Below are 6,000 nucleotides of genomic sequence, written 5' to 3'. Positions count from 1 at the left end.
TGTCCCTAAATGTCACCCGGGTCCCTCCAAACACTTGTATCGGGGTGTTTTCGCGACTAGAAGCAATTGTCCCTATCAAATAATCAATCTAAATCCTAATTAGATACAAATGTGTATCTTTACATTATACTTAGGGACCTCGTGCATTTACAAGCCCCGAATCAACGCTTAGCATCTAAATCGTCACATTCCTCGTCCGGTGAGTTCATACCCCTACGCCTTTTCCGTGTTTTTCAATGTTTTCAGGGGGGAATACAAGCAAAACTATAACTGTTTTTGAATTATAACATTGATGTGTTTCAAATAATATCTGGCAAACTTATAAACACCTTTACTCCTTATGTATTATGTTGAGCATAAGGAATGATTTATCAATTACAACTAAATGGATTTTAGTTAAGAAAACAACCAAACTAATCAAATTATTATGGGAATAATTTGGGATTCTTTAACGTTTGTTTTATATCTATATAAAGTTATTAGATAAAATATGTCTGATTCAGTTTATCTCTGTATTATTTGTATGTATTGCCAGATAATCTCATTGTATGTATCTATTTTCACTGTATCATGTTTCATAATCTTTGTATGTTTAGTATCGTATGAGAACCCTGTGAATAATTTAGTACTAGTTTGTGAGATAGTCACTACCCTTTATGGATGATCAGTAAATCCTCCCCGGAAGTGTAACCAGAGTCTCCTGGAGGGAGAACGAGGAGTTTGTGAATAGATCTATTCGGGACTGACAATCCCACACCTTAACTGCTAGCTACAGTTAGGCGGGCACGCCTGGGGTGACAAATTCTGTATATCGTCCGATGTCTGACTACGTCAAGGAGGTCTCGTTGTCGTATCAGCATGGTTACCCGACTCACAATATGTATTAATATAAACTTATTCACAGCTGAGATTTTGTTTAGAATCTATATCTTGTTCGGGATGATAATCCCATGGTCTTATATCTATATCTCGTTCGGGATGGTAATCCCATGGTTTTGTATCTATATCTTGTACGGGATGGTAATCCCATGACTTTATCCAACTAACTTATATCAAATTCGGGATAGTGATCCCATGGTTTTATCAAACAATCCTATATCAGATTCGGGATAGTAGTCCCATGGTTTTCAATCTATATTTCCTAGTATATCAAACTATCTTGTAACTAGTTCAGGATGTTAGTCCCAAGGTTTTCAAACTATTTTCTATCTACAGTTCGTGTATATTATGGTATTCTTAACTAATTCAGGATAGTAATCCTATGATTTTCAATATATAGTTTGTGTATTAAACTATACTCTGTGTTATTCAATCAATCTTGCATTTAGGAAAATATGGGATTTTCCTGGGGATAACTTATAACACGTAACTGAACTGTAATGAAAGATAACTAAACTGCTCAATATATAAGAAAATATGGGATTTTCTTGGATAACAAAAATTTTCGGAAAATTAAAGGAAACCGATACATTTTCATAAAACAAAACCGCTTATGAACTCACCAGCTTTATGCTGATTTTCAAACTGCTTGTATTCTCAGGTCCAAGTTAGACAGGTACCCGGCGATATCTTTTGGTGAAGACGGAGTGCTCAGAAGACTCGTCACGTTTTGTTCATATGATATATGTATAACTTTTGTACAATTTACTTTTGAACCAAATGTAAACTTTCATATATATGTAATGTAATGGTTGTTTACTGTGATTACTATGTACATTGGATTTGATACACAACTTGGAGTCAACCCCGGAAATGTTTCCGCCTTTGATTTTCGGGGTGTGACATCAACCATGTCATAACCAAAATAAGGGTTCAAACCATAACAATCATAAAACCAATGTATCACAAACATCATCAAAATGCGGAAGCTGGGTTTTAGTTTTGAAATTTATAACACAAAAGATACATAAATGAATGACATGCCCCTGAGAATGTCCAGAACTCCCTATCAAACTAGCTCCATGCCCTTCAAACCCGAAGGACCTACAACTAAAGACATAAAGTAGCAATTGTAATCCTAAGGCTTAGTGAGTAATAACAACACTCACCCATTATACAGATCATATGCAATACACATAATAACACATGAACTTCAAGTAATAAATCACATACCACTTACATTTTATCATATATATATATATATATATATATATATATATATATATATATATATATATATATATATATATATATATATATATATATATATATAAACACATAATGTATGCTAGCATTATGTTCACTGGTCACAACTAGATTCCCTCACTTAATAGACTTTTCTCTAGCTGCATGCCCTACATAGACCATCTTCTCAAAGCGGTTTCGCGTGCTCGACCATCCATGTATGGCCATCCAGACTAAACAACTAGATTCCCTTTCTGCGAGGCTTTTCTCAAGTTGTCCAATCCATAACCACTTCCCTCAATTAAGATGTTTTTCATAGTTTCACAGAACATAATCACATAGTCCATATAATAAGTAAGTTCTTGAGAACTCAAGAAAGACATAATCTACACGCTCAAGCTGGATGTATCAAGTCTTCCCCAAAACTACACAATAAGTAACCTTATTTTAATAATTATGGTAAAAACATATATTTTATATTTCTTTATTGAGTCTAGGTCTATTTAAAGGCTATTCCAAGAGCAAAAGACCATTTTGCCCATCACTAAGACCCAAATCCAACCAACTAGTATACATGAAGAGTGGGTTATCTTTTTAACACTAAGAGTGTAATACTTAGCCAAAATCTGGTTTCATGGGACAAAACATTCCCAAAATGAAGTTCTTCAGTTTGTGAGATCCGGGACAAAAAAAACTCAAGTAAGAAGGAGTCATTTCTTGGTTCAAGGCACTCATATGAAACCAAGTGAGCTATGGAAGTCAAGTACGAGTCCTAGTGACCTTGAGCAAGGTCTGAAACAAATCCAAGAACTCGAAAACTAACAAGATCCGATTTAGACCTAAAAACTCGATAAACATGCAAAATGTAACTCCAAGAGCATTACGAGATGACAAATCTTTTTTCCAGTAGTACGAACTTGTTGCTTAGTGTTAAAGGAACCCAGAAATGACATAAACTAGGGCTAGGACTTGATGAAATTGACAACAACATTTTTTGAACAAACTTTTGTTAGTTCTCCCGTTGCTGCATCGAATGTCATCGATGCAAGGGAGAAGAAGACACAAGTTGTGATTTTTGGCAACTATGGTCCTCGATCTATACCATAATTACGTATTACACCCTGAACTTGAATTCTTTTACAAACCAAGTTTCTAAAATTGACAAAAAGGACCCTACATCTAAATATTCTACATATTTTCATATACTTTAATTTACTTAATCAATTTGTTTACTTTTACTATTATTAATTTTATTTATTTATTTATTTATTTATTTATGCATTTACTATTATCTTTATTTAGTTATTTATATACTTATTTATTTATTTAAATTAAAAAAATACCAGTTGACGAGAAACGGGTGTTACATAAATCTCTTTTGTTTGGTTATGCATTCCATAGAATATGTAGCCAACATGCATCTTTTGCTACATGTTGCATAGAAATAATGACTCATAAGGTACCTTACTTATATTTGTTGATGAGTTTTATGGTCCACATAAAATACATTGAAGACAATGTGTATATGTATCTATACATTGTAAAGGACTACAGTAAACTACAAAATATTACAAATGTCTCACTTTTGTTATGAATATGACAAACAAAGAGGGACTAACTTATTTGTTTATTAAGATTTATTTTATGGTCCATAAAGTGATAGAGTGCATACTACCTTAAATAATTGTTTACTATAGTATCCTTGATATAAATTCCATTGTAAAGGTTGTCTTTACTTTACAAAAATCCCAATGAAAGCCAAGGGATTTGGTAGTACTAAATTGTATATACACACAAAAGGATGTTGGGAGACATCATCCAACCTTACAAACAAACTACACAACTGTTTATAACTACCTTACAACAAACTACGGCTTATCACCACCTACCAATTGTTAGGGTTTACAAGGGTTATGGTGGAGAACAATTCTAATAGATCGAGTATTTTCGCTTTCCGAAGAATTCGGATTTTACATTATGATAGTAATTCAAATTTCCGAAGACCTTTTGAGGCCACCGCCAGTGTTCTGCTCCTTGTACCCCACTAGGGGTGCTATTTCTAGGACCCTGCAAGGGGGCACGACCCCTTTAACCCCCGTCATTTTATCATACCGACTTATCATTCGATCTTATATATGTGTGCACTTTACACTCACCAAACACATAATATATAGTACAAATAATAAGCCCTTAGCTCATATATAGTTTCAATTACACAAAATGTCTGGTGATTCTAAAATCACCAATACCAATGTTGCCAAAAAGTTGGTTAGATTTATAATTCATCAATCGATTACAAAAACCTATAAAAAAAGCCTTAGTTTATACTATCAAACCCATATCTTAATGTAACAACCCATCAAAGCGACAATCAAGCTTAGTCTGCCATTTCGTTTGAAATCAATACCTACATCTCCAACATTTTCTTTCTGCACATCACCACTTCCTTATTATAATCCTTCTTGATAAGTTGTTATTTCATGACATGGAGAAGTCGCTTGTAGTATCTTTCCCCTGGCTCATCATCTTTCCACTCAAAGTAATCACAACTCTTGTACAGTGGCGGAGCCAGGGTCAACGTAAAGGGGTATCCCGAACCAATGGGTTCGGTTTCTCAGTTTTTCAGTTTTCCAAACTCCGTTTCGGGTTTAAACCCAAACCCATTCAAAGGTTTAACTTGTTGAGAATTGAGAATCTTGTGTTGCTTATATAGCAGATGTATAGGGGTTATGTTTCATTTTATAACCGATGTGGGACAAATTTAGAATTATAAGAAATAAGAAAGAAGTTGAAGGGATATAGGATAGAAACTGATAAAAAAAATTAACATATATCAAGCCCAAGATTCAAACTTCCAACCTCCGGAAAAACACCATGTCGTCATAGCCAACTTTACCAACTAGAGCTTTTGTTATTTTTTTTGCAAAACACATTTATATTAAGGAACGCAAAATAAACAAATTTTTTCGGAAAAATTTATACTACTAAAAAAATTTTGAGGGGAATCCCGGGATACCCCGGGATCCAATGTAGATCCGCCTGTGCTCTTGTACCTTGTTTGACAACGAATGAGACATAGACGAATATTAGGGTTTACAAAAAATAAATAAGGGTTTGTCCAAACGAAAAATTAGGGTTTTTGCAAATAAATTTCACAATTTTTTGCATAAAATTTGCAAAAAAATTAGAGAACCAAAATCGGAACCACCCCAGTGAGTTTCAACACTTCCATAAGTGACGTGCATGGTTATCCCAACTCCAACATTCCTTGGCAAGAAAATCACATAATTATTTCTTATTGTCTCTATTCCTTAATGTCTCTGGTAGTGGTTACAACTTATAGTCGTTGATGAGAGGAAGACAAAGACATTGAGCTAAGTATTTAGGGGTTTCAATTGCTCAAAAAGGGGGAATAATGAATGGGAAGGAGTACCGAATAGGTGTATAAGGTTGTATCGTGGAAACACGTCCATGAAGAGGTGGCAATGATGTGTCTAACACATGGTTTGTCCATTTCCATGTAAGCCATCCAACTAACCTTAGGTAACTTGTAAACCGATAAAATTAGGACTTAGTCCCCTATATATTTAATAGTTAAAAAAACAAGTTAAGTGAAAAAGTCCCAGCAACTTTCTCTGTTTGGTTCAAAGAAATAAAATAGTGACTCTGCATCAGATAAAACTTAATCTGAAACCAACGGTGAAAAAAACCATTTTTAATATAAATTTTAACAAAACATAATATGTATCCAACATGATGTGTTTTATGGTTTTGAAATCTACGTTTATTTAGACAAGATTTTTCTCATGTGATTCATTAGGTTGTAGATGAGATTTTTCTCAATGGAAATTGGACTTCATCAAATATTGGTTTTTA

This window comes from Lactuca serriola, chromosome 2 (genome assembly GCF_051521515.1).
Source record: "Lactuca serriola cultivar US96UC23 chromosome 2, Lser_US96UC23_V15, whole genome shotgun sequence".
NCBI classification, from domain to species: Eukaryota; Viridiplantae; Streptophyta; class Magnoliopsida; order Asterales; family Asteraceae; genus Lactuca; species Lactuca serriola.
Note: the sequence above shows the minus strand (reverse complement) of the source record.